The 20,152-nt window shown below is 37.3% G+C and overlaps 1 protein-coding gene across 1 annotated transcript in view; it reads right to left on the bottom strand.

The window, feature by feature from the left end:
* LOC113240646 (GAS2-like protein pickled eggs) overlaps positions 1-20,152 on the bottom strand; it is a 100,677-nt gene that overhangs the window by 53,006 nt on the left and 27,519 nt on the right. The window lies entirely within an intron of this gene.

Below are 20,152 nucleotides of genomic sequence, written 5' to 3'. Positions count from 1 at the left end.
TTCTTGATAGTCGTCTTCACAAAGTCAAAAAATCATTTAAGGGGCAATGTATACGCTTCTATAACAAGATTCCGGTTGATATACAAAATTTGCCTTACACGAGGTTTAAAACTATAGTGAAACAAAAACTTTATACTAAAGGTTATTATACAACTTCTGCGTACTTGGATGACAAAAATCCGTGGTAGTAACCCGTTTAGCTCATGGAGGTAGTCTCTTTGTAAAAATATTGTATAGGGGGACAGATAACACGTTAGTTGAATTGCTACATGCACACACAATAAAGCAAAACAACAGTTTCACACCTTTCTACTTAAGATTATCTGTATCTAGAGGTTGATAGGGAAGGTCACTATAGTGATGTGATGCGGGAAGGGCAAAAGAAAACAACAGTGAAAAGAAACAATAATAAAATAACCTAACCGATAGAGAAAACAAGTTGCGTGTGCTACAGTAAGCCAAATAAGTCATAACACAGTGCAGGTTTTGCCCAAAAACAAAGCAAAACACTTATTTTCAGTTGTTACCTTCGAAAGTGGCACTTGTATATTACGTAGAGTGTACTTAAGGGGACTCACTGGAGGAAAAGCGGGAATATCTGTTTCGCTATATCAAATGCTTTAGGGATTTACATGACGGTGACACAAAAAAATGTACTATACTCCTAAGGAATGTGCTAATTTGATGCACAATAGAATGTATTTTACTCGATCATATAGAATCCCAAAAACAGGATAAAAATCTATCTGCATATCATTTTTATATGGAGACATTACTCTTTAAATACTACAGACAACCTGCTACATTTTGATTATCAACTGAAGCCCTATAATTATTAAATTCACATTTATCGCTAGACTTGAAAAATGACTAGCGGTTTAACGACTCACCGCGATTCAAGCTGCCCCGTCAGCCACCATTGGGCGCTTGTCAACATCGTATCTGTATCAAATTTTCTCCGCCTGTTCTTATTTTATTCATATTAATTTTAAACGCGCTGATTGCAGGACGCGAACGGAGGTCTCCCACACCTCACTTCCAACAATCTACGCTCGCTTTTGCCTGGTCAGTGTCAGGAAACTACAACGTAGAAATAATTTATATTCTTTAACAGCTGTACAAGAGCAGAGTAAATTATACGCCCAAACGTACGTAACTTAGAAACCGAAGGTGCATGAGAAGGAACCATATTTGACACAGTTTCTATGATTCAAGACCTACAATTACCCAACACTGAGCAGATCTCGTCCGTTTCGTTAAAACGCACTTTGAACTCTTACCAGTTAAAAACTGCTAATTGCCAGTTGACCACCCAGCTGCTGGTTTCTTCACAGACCTTCGTTTAACAGCCTGTGCCGAATCCATCTACGCTTACTACCGTTGCTCTTTAAAAGTTAATTGAAATTGATTAAGCAAATTCCAAGATTTGGAACGTCCATATGTACGCCAATAACATTAGTACGCAAGTTACAAAATGAATTAAAAATAGCGATTTAACATGTGGCAATGATTGGTTACCCAATCGCAGTTTCCACACTCAATTTACAGTTTTATTAACTAACCACCTGTGCCTGTTTAAGATTTCTTTGATAAAAATCACATAATTCGTAGTTTCGACGAAAACGGTATTTTAATTGTTGTTTACATAATTATTGCCTCTATGGCTTTTACACGATTGTGTAACGATTTCTACATGAATGTTATTAATGTGGTGTGTGTATTGTGGCACATATTTGAATAGCGGGACAATTATTGGCAACGATCTTGTTCTTGCGTACATGTTTAAATTCTTTTAACAATGTTATATATTTGTTTATTGTAACATATTTGACAATTATTATAAACATTGACTCAAATCTAAAATCCGAGACTTCGACTGCACGAAGTTGATAACCACTTCACGCAGGTAATGCCTACAAACATGCAGTCAATCTGTTTGCAGCCTTAGTTGCGTATCTCCCAAACGGATGGACTAATTTCAAAGCAGTTTGTTTTTGTTTAAAAGTTTTTAACAAAGAATTTAACATCTGTTGAAAAATCATCAGCTGCTGTTTCACCTCCAAAAGTTCGATTGATTTCAAATTTTGTATACAATGGAAATCCGATGCAATTAGAGTAACATGGCTGCCTTGTTCAGATGCTGCTACCCAGCTGCTATCTTTCAGTAGAACATTAAATTGACACTGTGGTATAGGAGTTTTTTGTTTTTTATGTAAATGTAAGTATTTTTTGTAACTGTCAAGTGATTTTTTTATAATATCAAGTGACGGGACGAACAAGTCGTGCGCCTGATGGCAAGCTACACGCCTGACCATAACAGTTGCAGTGTCACTTAGATCTTTAAATCGCAAAGATTTGAGGCCCACTGCCACTGCGCCCGTCACCCTGAAACATAAGTTGACAAGTCCCATGTGCCTGTAATTTCACCAGCACCCTTACCCTTCAAATCCGGAACACAGCAATGCTGATATTACTGCTTGGCGGTAGAAGTAGGTAAGGTGGCAGTACTTCCCTGGACAAACTCAATATCTCTACTGCCACTAAAACAAGTGTAAACAATTATGAACACTTTGAATCCCCAGGCACATTCTGGAGGCGCCTAAAATAACACAACGGAATCTCATGAACTGCAGTATGCAAATTCCTGGTCTAAATAAAGCTTAAGTGGTATACTACAGTGTGGTGGCGAAGGCGATAACTTTCGTTGTCGTGAACGAGTCATTTGTCGTGGCTGCGGCTGCTCGTTGACCCGAGAACCCGGCCCGACTCGTCGTCGGCTCGCAGCCGCGTAAGGGCACGCTCTTACCACGGTTTACGTAATCTATTGTAGGTTTATTACACCCTCTTTCCATAGAAATCGTCGTTGTTACGCTTTATCGTTTTTCAGCTCAAGCGAGCATTATATTATTAGGGGGTTTTATAAACGTGGACAGCTAATAAGCTTGTGATCACACTTTTGTAATACTGCTAACATGGGTGACGTGACATCAAGTGTATTTTAACTAATTTTCACAATTTACTTTCTATATCGTAAAATGCACAATAATCGTAAACGCCACGTAATCAGCAACCTCGAGCAGCGAAAGTGTAGACAGGTCAGATTATACAAATGCAATGAATCGATTCTAACGCATCGATTCGTCTCGCCGAATAATAATCGATTATCAAAACCCGAGATTTTATCGGAGTCAGCGGCCATGAAAGCGGTGCCACGGGCGATTTTAATTACGACTCAGAAATATGTATATTCAAAACAGTCGCGTGTGAAATTGAATGCTTTGTGGGGAAATGGATGGCGCCCGCGGGGCGAATGGTTGTAGTGACATTGATAAGTTCATGGAAAGCGGTTCCGAAACGCAGCTATAATGGAATATAAAATTTCCGACTACAGTCGAAACCACGAGAAAGAGTAAAAGTAGATACAGAGAAAAATTAGAACAAATTAAGAGGATTGTGAAGCGACGGCAACAGAGCTCAATAGGTATTTTGAGAAATATTTGACGTTCAGTAACTCTAAACACTGTCGTCGTTCAGGAAGACGACGCTTTAACTTTACAGAATTCCACGATTCTGGTTTTGTTTTATTGTTACGTAATGAAGAGGTTTATTTATAAAATATAAATGACTTCATATAAGAGAAATTAGAGCACAAATTCGATTAATTGCCATGCTCATTCCTACAAACCATTAACAAGTAATCCATTACATAGAGAACATATTACAAAATCATTAAGAACGTTAAAGGTTAAGTGTCGTAAAAACGTTTAGGCTTTTCGTATGGCGGTCGGTAGCTTCACAATCCTCATAAGGAAGAGACACTATTTGTAGCTGCGTAAACTAAACGTCGTTGTTAACCATGAAGTCGCATTGGCCTTGATCGCGGTCACATGTCAAAGCATCGTTTCGACTGGCCGGGACGACATCAACACAGTTGATTTCACCCAAGATTGATCACCGCTGCCGACGTCGGCACCTCAATTTGTTTCAATTCGCACTGATGTCATAACTTTTGCTGGTCAAATCACCGACTGGCTCGATTTGATTAATTGCCTACTTACAACTTGGTTAACGGAAGCAAAAACATCATTTTCAACTGGATCATTAATGATTTCGTCTGCTTAATTAATTTTAGTAGGCCAAAATGATCTCATTATTACTACATAATTGCGGTTTCATAGTTATAGTACTTACTCTATCACGACCTCGCATCAGCGGAGCATGGACAATTCATTTCAAAAACATAAATTGCCGTTACGAGTTGGACAATATTAAAGAAAAGAATTTGAAACAAGGTTACCGGAAGGCTTGTGTAATTTTATTATTAAGAAGTAATACCAACATATTTTACAAGACAAAAAGTGCATCCGGCGCGTTTTACTTACTCCGTTCCGTGACAACAAGGCTAATCAGCCCAGGAGGAATGCTGAACATCCCGTGCAGCCTCTTTTATTGCACCGTTTATTTATAATTAAAAAAAAACACACACACACACATGACCTTTACGCCGAATAATGCGGAACAAGTTGTGGGGTTGGTGGTAAATGATACGCCTATCCATATGAGTTACAGTGCCACTTCAAATTTTATATCGTGGAGATTCGAGATGCACTGCCACTGCTCTCTTCACCCTAAGACCATATAGTACCACCGCTAAAGTTGTTTAAAGCCTAAAATTTTACTTTAGTTACTTCCGTAGTATAATGCCCTACGGGATTCTCACGTGAGGTAAAGCGGAAGATATACAAACGACGATTCGTTCTGTGTACCGTTTAGGCTCTCGGGTTTCTCTCAGAGAAATGTTTAAGGAGACTGTGGCATCACAGTACATTTACTGAAATATTTTGTATGCCCGTAAAAACATACATAATTTCATTAAGAAAGAAGATATCTACAATCTTAACCTTAGAACCAAGTCCACATTCATTGTACCACGATTTATTTTAACTAATTATGGCGAACTGTATACGTTTTTACAATATGATTCCGGAGCATTTATTAAGTTTATCATTTCCTAAATTTAAAATTTACATTAAAAATATTTTAATTGAAAAGTCATATTACAAAATTGATGAGTGTGTGTTAGATAAAGATGTACGGAAAGAGAACATGAGTCCAAATTCCATACAATTATGATTCAAAGTGTATTCCATAGCTTTTAAGCTTATTTAAAAAGAGGAATCCCTAGATTTTCTAGCTCATTTTCTCAGGTAGCTCAGCGTAGTGAACGAACAGTGGCTTAAAACATGATGTTTTCAAGTGTAAAAATTTTACCTGTGGAATAAATGATTAATTGACTTCGACTTTGATTATTGATTGTAGCTTAGCATTACTACTTGGCGGCAGAAAGGGGTATGGTAGTAGTACTTGCCTGGAGGAACTACGCTAGTGCGTGTGGTGACAAATCTATTTATTCATTGGGTTGCTGAGTTATATATCTTCTCCCGACGCAGAATTTCAACGTTTCAGGTTACAAGTCAAAGGTCGTCCCGGTTTAGGAACCACAGTCGTCGTGTTAACTTCAAAAGTCAGGAATATCCTCCGAGAGCACTGATGGTCCTCAACAAACAACGCGCGATGTTGTCTGTCCGGTACACGCACGTAATGTCCATAATGTATGTGCGCTCTTGTGTATCTACATCTCTTCACGCAACTGGTCAATGTTTTTCCTTCCTCCCAAAAAAAGATGGTACATCCGTGTAACATAAAATACTATGTACTTTTAAAATTTGAAGATTTATCTTAAACTAAAGTCCCACTGACGGTGAAACATGCTCGCTTTGCCAATCTTCTTATTTTTTTATAATATCAAGTTGCGGGACGAACAAGGGGTAAGCTACACGCCTGTCCATTACAATTGCAGTGTCACTCGAGAGCTTTAAATCGCAAAGGTCTGAGTCTGAGGGGCACTGCCACTGCGCCGGTGACCCTGAGACATAAGTTGACAAGTTTCATGTGCCTGTAATTTCACTAGCACCCTTACCCTTCAAAACCGGAATACAGTAATGCTGACATTACTGCTTGGCGGCATAGATAGGTAAGGTGGCAGTACTTCCCTGGACGAACACTTTCACAAGAAGCTCTAATGCTACTTTTGAGGTGGCGTAGTTCTCCTGCACACATCAGCTTTAAGCTACGTTATTGTCTGACACTAAATATAATATAATAAAATAACAACCGCTCGTAAAACTCTTCACCATCTTCAACTATTGATGACCACTAACCACATATATAACACATTAAGACTCCGGCAAAGTCTATATGTACCCACGACCAAGTCTCAGATCGTTTTCTCCAGGAATAAGTGAGAACTTGAGTTTTTTTTTGTACATTACCAATTGACAGGAAGAACAAGTCGTGCTCCTGGTGGTAAGCGACACGCCTGTCCATAACAGTTGCAGTGCCACTTAGAGCTTAAAAGCACAAAGATCTGAGAGGGTGAAAAGTCGCCTGTGCCTGTAATTTCACCAGCACCCTTACCCTTCAAAACGGCTGAAATAGGTAAGGTAGCAGTACTTCCCTGGATAAACTCTTTCACTCTACTGCTACTAGTTACTTTCCTTAGTAGAACCACTAATATCTTGCTCAGTGATTGCATGGCATCTATCGTGTATTATTGAGGATGAGCCGTATCGATGCCATCGACCCTGTAGCATCTTAGCAATAAATATCCCATCCTGTGGTAGAACGGGTCGCGTGTACCATCAAGGAAGTGCGTTTGCAATGCCGATCACATCGCGCTGAGTGTTTCCGCAGAGAATTCGCCGCCAGTGAAATGGCATCCAATAGCGCTTTGGGAACACACATTACATGCGATGTGCACTTAACCACTTACTTTATGCACTTGTTATGACGCAAAGAGCAAAACTTCCGATAAGAACAAACAAATGACGATATCACGACCCAATAGACATGCAAATGTGTAAACAAAGGTCGGGCGCAGGCTAAAAACCGATGCGGACGTTTGTCGCTATGTGAATGCTGATACTGTCTCCCACAAACAAATAATTTTAAATTTAATTCTCATGTTTTTATTTTGCCTTCCCTAAATAATGATGCACTCAGCCACTTATCGACCTGGATACCCGTTACTTTTTTTAGTTGCAGATTAGAACAAAGAATTGTTGTCAGCATAGATCTACGCCCTCATATTTATTCAATTTTTTTTTATAATATCAAGTAAAGGGACGAACAAGTGTACCCCTGATGGTAAGCTACACGCCTGTCCATACAGTTGCAGTGCCACTCATTGCTATACATCGCAGAGATCTAAAGGGCAGTGCCACTGCGCATGTCACCCAGATACATAAGTTGACAAGTCCCATGTGCATGTAATCTCACCAGCTCCCTTACCCTTGAAAACCGGAACATAGTTATGCTGACATTACTGTTTGGCGGTAGATAGAATAGGTAAAGTGTCTGTACTTACCTGGACAAACTCTTTCACAAGCGAGCTCTACTATTACTAAACTATTTTATGATATATTTAGTAAATGGTTTAAAATTAAAACGTTGATAACGTATGGGAACTAAGGCAAGACATTGCCCAATGATTCAAGTAAAGACAACTTTGTCGCAATAGTCCGAACATTAATTTTAATCTTATTTTAAAACCACGAGAACCATTGTGGGAAACCGTCGCAAGAAACACAATGGAAGAACTCATCCGCAATGGGTAATGAATAACCAGACGCGAATAAGAAATGTAATCAATTAGTCACAAATTAAAAGATTTGATCTTTGTGAAAATCGTTGGCTCTGAACAATCCACGCTTGGCTAAAAAGCCGGTAGTTCATTCATTATTCTCGTAATTGACTGCCGGGAAATTAGTCGCCACTTATTTGATGTTAGAAAGACAAGCTGAAGTGTTTTCTCATAAGCCGTGAGCGAGCAGTTCGGTGCGTGTGATTTACTACCAAAATAAGTTTACTTTCAAATCCTAAAACGAAATAAAGAAAGTTTATCGTCGCTGTTTAGTCGATATGGTATTGCCCAAGGCGCTGAGAACACATAAGCAGCCTTGTAGAGGTTATAGTGTATTGTCTCTGCTACAATAAGCGAACATTGCGACGATACCCCACTTTCTTGGACGTGCGAATACAGATAGAACGTGCAAATCATGAAACTAGTCTAATGACACTTAAAAGTAATGTAATATGCGGAAATATTCATGGCATTATGTCAACATTAGTGGAATGATGGTTTTCATACAACTCTCGTAGCCAGAGGCGCTAGAGAGTGTACATGTTCATTCCGCGCGTGAGACGCTCAAAAGCCGAAGATTCTAAACAAACAACGTAAGTGAGTGAACGGGAGTTGTGTCTACAGGTTCACCTGGAGCGACTTTTCAAACCGTAAAATTGAATAGAAACATATTATTGACACATCCGAGAGAAAATCGTACAACGGAAATCAAGTGACGTCAAGATATCTAAGTTTAAGGCGGCGAGATAATGAGGGGCCGTGTTTTCAAATTAACCGCCGCACCCGCCGCCGCCACGCCGACGTGTCACGCGCACGTTTCCTGCTCACACTTTTATTTCAAACGTGCGGACAGCTACCGGACAATTCACCCTACACTTTCTTAATTTATTGACAGTGCCGAATTGACTGAACTAGTTTTATTGAGATTGTAGAAACAATTGGAACGGAAGTTTCAATTAGTTCTAAGGAGGGAAAGCTGAATAAGCTAAATAATGTAGATAGAAACGTAATAGTAAAAGGTAACTTACAAGGAAGATATATAAATGTTTTTTCTCTGTTGAAAGATCGACATTTCGAATACCTGCGGCGGCATGTACCTACGACTTTAAACTTACTTACGTTCATTTGTGAATATAATTAATACCTCTTCTTGAAAACATCGTTATGAAACATGCGCTTCGAAGGTTTTGGAAAGAAGAAGAAAGAAGATGCCCGGCAGTTATATAACGAGTTGATGATGAAGGCAGACAAATTTCGTAGATATATGATAACAATGTCACAAAGAAGACCTCGATTACTCAGATTTAACTCGATTTATTCTGCAAAAACATATATTGTCTATATCACTGTCGGATGTCAGATTGAATCTATTTAAATCCCGTGTTGCCATTTAAAAAAAGTTACAACAAAAGTAACTAGTACGATAAGATACCATGTTGCAAATAACAGTTATTGCAAAGATTACAAAGTAAATTGGGCACGAGTTTGGAAGACTATATTTGTATTGATATATTTATATGATAATAGATAATTAGGCAACAGAATTTCCTCCTAACGTCCAGGCGCTGACGTCAAACATTACATTCATGCTCGGAATCATGCATTAATCGATTACGTCAATAGAATTTTTGTAGCGTTCATTACAATGAAAACAATAATTATAATAACTATGGTTAACTATTTACGCTTCGTTTGAACAGCGTATCATATCAATGGTATAAATTAATGAGTTTCTAACCTTAGAATAATAACGCGTAGAATGATAGTTTCATATCAAACGAACTGTCACAAGTGAGACAAAAATCAAATTCATATAGGCTAGTTTTAGTTGTAGGTTAATTTTCGGTTTTAGTGAATATTTATATAAAAATACAAGTTACACGTTACTTCCTTGTGGAATGTGATGTTAGTATCTATTTCATGTTTGTCTGACGTATTTTTACACTCATTTACCGCACATTTCGTCATTTTTAGCTAAAATTCTGGAGCTATTCGCGGTGCAAGTTGACCTTGAGCATTGACGGCCCGCCCGCTCGTGTAGGCCCTTTGGGAGCGCTTCAATTTGCCTCACTTAGCGTGTGCGGATTAGGTTTCTATGCATTATTATTCGAAGGTTATAAGTATAGTATAGTTCTAAGTAATAATAATAATTATAATAATGTACTTATTTTTTTCCACAAACATAACAACTGAACATAAACCAAAGTACGATAGACAAAAATTGTGTTTATATTATGCTTGCAAAAGACAGGTACCTAAACTAAGCAGAAGCTTGTACACCACAGACAACTTTCTCTTTCTTTTTCTTATAGGTGTCGAAATATTGTTTTTAAATGACCATAGACAAAGAAAAAAGTTTTTTTTTTTTTGTTAAAGTTAACCAGTGCCAAGTCATTATAATAAAAAATATTTTTTAATTGATATATTCGTTACGTTTATGTACTATTTAGTCGCGCAATTTTATTTTATTTTTATTTATTTTGGCACAGTTACAAGATACAAATTATATAATACAAGTAAATGACACTAACCAGAAACAAACACATTTGTAGCTCAATAACAACCGCTCACAATATGCAAATAACATTTTGCAACTTAATGAATATGGCTAACTAAGTCAATAGAAAATGTGTATATTTTAAATAAAATTACTTCACTCTGTGATGTGCTTACGTGCTTCCTTACAGTCCGGGCTTTTTATAATTTTTACAAGTGTGTTGGTGCTCTGGTAGAATATATCAAGAAGATATCGTAAACGCATCTTTGTCGTCGTTAAATTGTAGTATAGTTGTTTTCGAAATGAATTTTTCAGGAGGTGAAAAGGATAACGTCATAAAGATGAACGGCCATTCTGTCAGTGCTGGATTCTAGGTCCATTAGGCCTCGGCTTGAGGGCGCTAGCTCTAAATAAAATGTTTCAAAAAAATCTGAGCCTAGAATCACCCAAACTGAAATCTGTCTGTGCATACCCTACCAAAAGCTTTGGTTAATTTCTGTTACCTTCTAAACGCCTTTTAAAACATGTCGGTGCCGAGGATGTCGCTTTTAAAAATATATCCATCAAAGTTAATAGAGGAATTAACGATTCCACGTATGATATTGAATGAATAGATCCATTCATACAATATCACTATCACTCTTAAGTAATCCGTGACCCAATACATTCAACTCGCGTCGCCGGCGGTAGCACGCCCCGGCGCGAGCGCACATCCTGTCAACTCATGCGTTGATTGACAAAACTAACAACACACCAGGTGCAACAGATCTACGATTATCGTAATAAACTATCGAATTTAGAGATCTATTTATTCTGGATAACTGAAAGAGGGAGCTTAGTGGCACCGAATAGATTAAAATAGAGTCCATATAATTGGAACTCTACGGCATTGTATTAAGTGTGTTTTCACCAGGCATAAAGAGCTTCTTTGAAGTGGGTACCGTTGGTTAGGCAAATCAAAACACGTTACGAGTAGTGCCTGTACATATAGATAAGAAGACACTCCTGGCATACTCTGTATAAAACCTTTATCATCCTATTTAGCATAGACACAATCTCAATATCATTATCGTCACTCTATTAGACGTTCCACTGCTGGGCACGAATAACCTCTAACGTCTAGGCCAGGTCACGATCCACTACGCTGACCCAAAACGGATTAGGGACTTCACGCGTTTCACAAGGGTTAATAATAAAACATGTAAGATGTGGCCTCCACTAAAATAATCCGAAACCGTTTTCAGTTCGAACCTGACTCCCTGACCCCGGCCAAATGCGCCATTGCCTGAGAATATCACCTGTCTTAATCTTTTAGGCCATGGAGGCTGCGAAAGTCCAAAAGAAATATCTAAATTAATAACAATGTGACAGATAACTACACAAATTACCTGATTACTATGACCAATGTAGAAAAGTACATTTCAAAAATTGGTCCTACCAGGAATCAAACTTGGAACCTCCTCATCCAGCGCCCGTAGTGCAAACCGTTGAGCAACCGATATCGGCGAGAATTATGAACGTTCTTCGACATATAGGTTTAATAATGTTTTCCTTCATAATTAACGAGAGATGTTACTCGCAAACAGTCACAAATGTACGTAACTTTCGACCTCTATAGATTATTCAAAATAAAGAAGCTTACTTCTGAATTATCTCAGAAGTAAGGTGAGTCAAAACAACATATGTTAGCATTCCAAATTTGCAAATCTTCGATAAAAAGAATGCAACATTTCATCATGCTAGTGAATTCTACACTGCAGGTTAAAACAACATTTCTATCTATTACTGAAGAACCATTAGTGTTAAGGTCGTAAAAAACGACCATTAGCCGAAATGGCATCTCGCTACCGTATTAAATCGACTACAACCACAAAAACACCTGTCATTGAAACATCATTGATCGTCACAATAAAATAAAGCCGCCATTCAAAAAATTATTCGTAATATTTCAATTGCAAAAACCTCCTCGAATTATTTACGGCACGTCCATATTTTACACGCGAGCAAAAAACACTTTCCAGCATCTCGATTCGTCACGTATTTTATTACTACTCTAATTGTCAGTATCGTTCGTACATGGATATCAAAAGCCCGAAACATCTCTGCAATACCGAAGGAATTTCATATTTCTGACTCTGTGGAAATTATATCCGAGAAATTTGGTTTTTTATGTCAATTGCAATGTCTTACGTTGTCGGTAGTGCTTTTAATTGCAATATGAGAGTTTTAATTACAGTATAATTGTGTTCTTAATAGCTGAATAAAAAAACAATAATTGTTGTTCATTTTAGTCCGTAGACCCGAGCAAAAAAGGGCATAACAAACTGATGGCAGTTAAAGTAACTTATAAAAAATTACCACATTAGTCAAATGAATATCTCTCATACATTATCTAAATCATTTGTGCAGTGGCATAGAGAACTATAGAACGTGCTATAGAGAGAGTTCCAAATTCCGAAAACGAACTAAACGTAGGAGATCGAATAGTGGAGTTAAAAAGGAAGTGACAGAATCGTGGAAAGTCCTGCAGCGAGATGGACTACACTGTGAAAGCCGTGAACTGTGATGGGTAAGACTAAGGCAAGACCGTACTAGATGGCTTAAACTACAGAAAGCCCATATCCAGTAATAGATGAAGTCGGGCTGTGATGATGATGATGGGTAGTCATGTTTAACCTAAATTAAGTCAGAGGTCGTACATCTGCACGGTAGCCAGACGACCGAAAAGCTCCCAGAGCAAGCCATTGCTACTCTGTACAAGCCTCTCGAAAAAAGAAGCTATAACATTGAAAGTGGAAATAAATACATCATAATTGACAAGGCTAGGATTAGAAACGAGGTGTCGCCGAGGGTTTGAATGGGGAGAAAGTGTGAAAGATAAAATATGTGAAGATATTTATCCAAAATATTTAATTTTGGATCAAAATAGCGTCGTTTTCAATCGTGACTTTAACAATTGTCATGACAATTTTTAATCGAAAAAGACCGATCCCACTACTGCGCAGACAGCAGTTGAACTTCAAAAATTTTAATTCATGAATGAATTGTCATTTTTCACAATTAATTATAACCCACAAAGGACGTTGAAACAACAGCGAACTTTGAACACAATGCCACTGTGGCAATGACAGATATTCACCGCCCTTTGGCTGACATTAAAGATTTTAACAGTTTTAATATGTGATATTTAACACTTATCACTTACGAGTGCGAAGATGAAGTGTGCCTGCCCATCATTATAAAAGATTTACGGGGTTATGGATTTCCATGAACATTGAACTTGATATTCGCCATCTAGGCCACTTCATTCAATATTTAACTACCAAAGGTACATCTAAAGGTACACTGCAGGCTCTAGGATAGGTACATCGCCAAATTCACCAAATTTGGAAATTACTTATTTCATCAAATAACTCTGTTGGTAACATGCAAGTGAGTTGGATATGTAGCTGTTAGTTTGCAATGTAAATAAATAAAATAAACTCGATTATAAATTCCAATTGAAAATACGCATTCTATCTGTTATCGATATTTACAGGAATAGATCAAATTTTCTAGATAAAATTACATCCGGAAGTCTTTTTTTTTTCATTTTTAATTTATTTAAGAACAATCCTTTTAGTTTAATTTAAATTAAGTTTTAATAGATTTATTTCTAAAAATGTTAGTTTGGAACTTATTTAAAGGCAAAAAATTGTTATTTCATTTATTCGTATTCAGAAGTTATTTGCCATTTACTCTTTCTTTCTCTCTTTTTTGTATTTCAAATGTATTATATTCTGCTATACATACCTTTCAAGGAGGTGACAAAAATCGATGTAATCGATCAGTAGACCCTGACACTTGTTTTAACTGATCTTGGTAAAGTTATACGCCAATTAAGTGGCAATGGTGGAATTGCAATGAATTAAAGGTATAAAGTGCAATTTAAGAACAATAAAGATAAAATCGGTGTGAAAAACGCAGTTAAAATTGACAAAATCATACAGCTTCATCAGGAAGAAAGCAATTAAAGAACAAACGTGGTTGTTAATGAGACTTTAATTCAACAGTTACTCCAATAACAATTGGTGCTACAAAAACGTAAAGTTCAAAGCCGGACACTCCTGCGCACGCTAAATGCCACCTGCACAATACTCTGTCCAACGCAAGTACATAGTGATACCGAAATACGCTAAATTATGCCATTACTCTCGCCTGACAGACATTTAATGTAAATAAAGGGCTCAGTGTCGCATTATCATAATTTTTGTAGCAATATTTTAGTCAAAATATCAATTAACGTGATTAATATCACTTCTGTCAGATGTCGTTGTTTTTTAAGTCCAAGGCACGATCGTTTAACCTTTATTTACTACGATACATATAGTAGCGTTGAGTAGGAAGATGAAGTAAAATGTGTATTTACTTTCATTCAACAATGCCACAGAAATAAAGCTACTTACAATACCTGTGCTAAAAATGAGCTAGAACATACAAACGTGACACTTGATAAAATATTATTTTTCAACAAAATAAAAGCGAACTACCGTGATAATAGAACTTAAATCGCGTTAAATCCTCATACAGCGTAGTTAATGAAAACCATGGTAGAAGCTAACTTATTGTTATTCGCATACAATGCGCTGGACGTCGCCAACATAAATCAGTTTCGGTTCAAAACCCACATCACAACTAGTCAGGTCCCAGCAATAAAATCGGAGGCACGTAGGAATGCCTTTTGCACGCAACATATGGAGAATTATGAAATTATTAGTGTTATGTTATGAAAAGAAATAGTAAAGGGATATATTTAAAACGCGCTACTAAAACTGACGAAACTGATCAGAATGGAATCTATTATTAAAAACAAACAAACATAACGCTCTCAAATTCCTAACTCTAATCTTTTTCAGTTTAGGATACAGAAGTGTTCATTCAAGTACTTCAAAATAATTAAGAACCTAATAACCCTTCTAACAAATGATGTATTAAAACATATACCATCAGTCTTCCTGAAGAGATGACGTATCAGAAAACTGTAGAAAAGATGCACTTAATTCTACAAATGATCACACAAAAAGAAGCAAGTAAATTTTTATAACAACAGAACAGATAACAAATAAGTAATACACTTTCAACGAAACTTTATGTTCCATTGACATTGTTACTAATATCGAGGATAATGCAACCGGGAAACCCGGCAAGGAATGCAAACTATGCAGATGGTACAGTTTGAATCGGAATGTTATTCGGTGAAACAATACAATATTCACGACAAGTTGTGAACTGCACTTCTATGCCAGGTTATGGACGTGAGAGGAATCTGCTTGTGACGCGATGCGGCAATGGGAATTATTGCTACCTAAAGAACGAAAACGTAAGAAATTAAGCTATTAAAGAAATTAATAACATCTATGTCAAACTGATTAGAAAAAACTTAGCTGACGGAATAGAAGTTTAACTACAAGACTGCTATGGCCACAATAATGAAATGGAACACGAACAGCATTAGCAAACTGAAAAGAATCATCATTATTCATTATACTTTATGGAAACTCTGACTGGGGACTTCATACGCTCCCAAGAGTTGTGAACCTTCTTCGTCATGTTTTCCTTCACTTGGTATTGCAGTTTTGTTCGAAAATAAAGCCTCATACATGTGACCATGTGGCTCCTCTGTTGTACTTTACATAAGAAACAACTCTTGGTAAAACGGGAAAGAATAATGCAAATTTATTAAAAGCGACTCATCGCTGTTTGTGGTCACTAGCTAATTCCGAAATGGACCGAGAATTCCTCAGAGATTGTTCTAATGTTTGTTGACCGCGAAGAAGAGCATTGTTCAACGGTTGACTGCCTATATCAGAATGATGTGAATGTTGCGAACCACGAAGCTGATAGCATCGCTCCCACGGCAGCGGCTGAATACGGACCACGACCGTTACTTGTGGTCAATGTCTCAGGATATGGGTTGAAGAATGAAGAAAATGTACGATTAGACTCGGTCTACGAGTAAATGAACAGTAACACTGATGAATCTATAATGGATGGAATTCTGATAAGAACCTTGAAGCCGCCCGTTGCAAATAAGACCACCAAGGCTTTGAAGCAATGAAGTTAATAACATCTAAACAATATTATTTATCATCTATTTAATAAAACTCGCAAACTCCTCGTAAATATAAACTTAAGGTTCGCGGTGATTGGTTGAGAGCGGTTCAATCGGCAATTACCGACGGGCGTTTAATCGCGCGCGGGCGGAGGCGCCAGCGCACCTCGCAGGTGGTTTCGTGCTTGCCAATTTTAGCCAAATATCCTTATCTATAATTTTGAGGTTATCGAAATTGAGCCACTTATAATAGACACCCACTTCTACCAACAGAGTGGGTATGTGTTAAAGATATGTAAATATAGCAAATGCTTCATTGTAAATTATTTTAAAGCGTTAAATGTACTGATTTTCTGTAGAATATCGACACAAGTGTCTTGTAAATAAATAATAAACAAATTGGACATGCAAGTAGAAAACACAAATTGAATATTACTCTAGTATCTGATGTCATCTATCCAACGACGAGTAAATACTCGACAGCCGTTTCCATAGATGGAGACAAAAAAACACGAAATAATTGTTAAATGAGTGTAATTAGAGGGAAGTGAGCTGTAAATCACAATCAATAGTGAATTAGGAGCGGCGCCAACGCCCATGCGCGCGCGCGTCGGCGCAAGATCCTAGCAACGATCGTTGACTAATTACATAGTACCGAGTCCACAGTTAATATTTCCAAATTGCTGCTTTAATACAGTTTCATGCCCTTGGTATAAATAAAGCCACTTGTGATCACGTCAAAAGTGCTTTTATCACATGAAAGACAAAAAACAAAGTATATATGGGAAATTTTATGACCTCCAATTAAAGCACAAAAAAGTTTGTAGTAATTATTAATACATAGATCGAACACTAAGGAAAACTTTCTTCGATCCGGCTGGATTCAAACCAACGTCTTCCACCTAACCGCGTCAGACGCTATGTCAACTGAGGCTGCTAACGGATTGACTGCATGTCTGCAGTTAATGCGTGAAGTCGTAATCTACTTCATGCAGTCGATGTCGGCTGCATGAAGTCGGTTTCGACTGTAAGCAGCCGAAACGAACTAGCGGACCTTACGAATATTGCTATGAACTTGTTGCACATCTTTGTTTTTTAATTTCATGGTAGTCAAACATCGTTAAACATATTCAATAAACTTCAAAATCATAAAAAAAGTCGACTAATTTGCTTCATAAGATCATTAAACCTCTCTCCTTCGCAGATGTGACTTTATTACACACATGCATTGACTTACAAATAAATGGACGACGGGCCTAATACAAAAACCACGAAAAAAATGTCCCAAGTCAACCTACTTATTTAAACGTAGTGACATGTAAAGGAATATGAAAAGCTAAAACGTTGAATTTAAATTGTAATGTCATCGCTGTACTGTCTAATTTTGCTTGCTTCGCTGTCAGTCGAACAAACGAAGACTAAAGCGTGAATGACGCTCTGTATACGATTTTAACGCCCTATAAGTTCGGACACTTTTTAACGCGGACCCGACGTCCATATAATTGTAAGTCAATGCACAAATGGTATGGATTCACGTCTTTGGAAAGAACAAAACAAAACTACAGCATTAAGAATATAAATGAACACAATTTATATGAGGTTTAAATTAAACCATAATGACAAGTCAATAACGTTAACTTTAGAACATTACAATTTTTCAAAATGCTTTTTAATCTCCCAAGACAGGATTTCAAGTCAAGCCCAAAAATAGTTTAGATTTACAGGGTTGCAGACAGTGAAAATTATACGCCTGCGTGTTGTTGACTAAATGATCGAGACGTAATTACAGTCGGAAAGCGACGGCAGCGTTGCTGCCAACAGGCACCGCTTCGCAGAACCAGCTACATGAATGTTTAATAAGCGATTAGCGGCTAAACTGGAGAAAATTGATAAAATCGTTGATAATTTGATGTAAATATTTATACCAAGTACCGAAGATTGAAGTTACTTAATCTACGTCTCACGGCTGGGCAAGAGAGAGTTCAGGATAACCCGCCAGAGTCTAATAATCATTTATTCCATAGGTAAATTTTTAAACTTGAAAACGTCATATTTTATTATTCTTATTTTTCGCAGAGATCCCTAAAAAGAACGTGCAAGAAACTCTAGGGATTGCTCTTTTGAAATTAACTTAAATGCTAAAACTTTGATTCATAATTGTGTGGAATCTAGACTTATGTGGTCTTTCCATACATCTTTATCTAATATGAACTAATAGTACGTAGTAAGTAATATGACTGCTCAATTAAAATAATTTAAATGTAAGTTTTTAACCGACTTCAAAAAAGGAGGAGGTTCTCAATTCGACTGTATGTTGTTTTTTTTTGTATGTTACGCGATAACTCCGGTATTTGTGAACCGATTTTCATGATTCTTTTTTGTTGGAACCCACTTTCCAAAATCTCTAATTAAATATGTAATTTTACAATTTTCGTCCTTTATAGAAAAGCTCAAGTTAACTGGTCGTTTTGAAGTGAAACAATTGACGACACGCGTCAATTGTTTCAAATTCGGGCTGGCCAATCGGAGTGCAGTTGTCACAGTAATGATGTGGCAGAATAGTTTTCAAACAAATTAATAGTACTTTATGTGACTCTTACACTGCTTTATCTACACACATTTTATAAGCTCTCTGTGATGTGTTCTGGAACCGCATGTTACGACTGGCGAAATGGCGGCAAATAAAAACTTTTCTCACGCATGTCACATAACCGCAGTTTTTATTTTTAATTCATAGACAAACTAGAATCGGCCCCAACTATCATATCGTTCGATATCAAGTAACGTGTGAAATTGCCAAAATTGTTTGCTATTGCTATATTATGCTACTCCGCTTTCGTAGTGAAGGTCAATTCGTGCAAATAGCTGCGCTTATGTTGAATTATTTTTTCTCTCACCATTCCATAAAATTAATAAAATATACATACAACACAAACGGAACTACAGTCACAAATATCACCACCAAAAATATTTTCATTTGAGGTAAACCAATATGCGATACGTAATATAAATATGATTAAGAATGCGAAAGTCTAACAATACAATTAAGTAGATAATAATACAAATGAAAAAATAAATAAATTAAACATTCAAAGAAATGACACATACGCTTCTGCGTTGTATGTATGAGTCAAATTTTAAAGATAATAAAGGGAGTGTTACATCCTAAGATAAAAATATACAACCCGTAGTTGAGTTCCTAGTGAATCAGTTTCTATGAAGTAGTTGTTAGAAGTTCAAATAAGTTTTGCGATAAAAAGGACTTGTTAATTTCTTACTACAACGATGGTAGCCCATTTGGGAGAACGGTTGCTCTGCAGAACAGAGAATTCATCTATTATAATTTCAAAGTTACATTGAACAACGAAGGGAAGCATCCTGAAACCTGCGTGTCGAAGAAGTTCGCAATCCTAACTGTTAACCTTTAACTGCCTCCATAACCGAACGGTTACCACGCCGAACTGCCACGCAGAAGTCCCGGTTCGATTCTCGGGCCGGGAGAAATATTTGCGTGGCCTACGTTTGTTTCTCTCACGAGATTGGGTGAAATTTGTGGTTGTTCGTATGTGTGTCCATGGCACAGGGTTTCCCTAGTGAGGGGCTATATATGATATGCGTCTCCTATAATTCATCATTATCATCATTTCAGCTGAAAGACGTCCACTGCTGAACATAGGCCTCACTCAAAGAACGCCACAACGATCGTTCTTGCGCTGCTTGCCTCCAGCGGATTACCGCAACCGTCACTAGGATATTGGTCCACCTTTGGGTGGTCTATCCACGTAATTAATTCTAAAAACCTTCTCCAAAGAGAAACACACACACACACACACACACACACACACACACACACACACACACA

This window comes from Hyposmocoma kahamanoa, unplaced genomic scaffold, assembly GCF_003589595.1.
Source record: "Hyposmocoma kahamanoa isolate Upper Pololo Valley unplaced genomic scaffold, ASM358959v1 160, whole genome shotgun sequence".
Classification (NCBI taxonomy): Eukaryota; Metazoa; Arthropoda; class Insecta; order Lepidoptera; family Cosmopterigidae; genus Hyposmocoma; species Hyposmocoma kahamanoa.
Note: the sequence above shows the minus strand (reverse complement) of the source record. Positions and strands in the feature narration are given on the sequence as shown.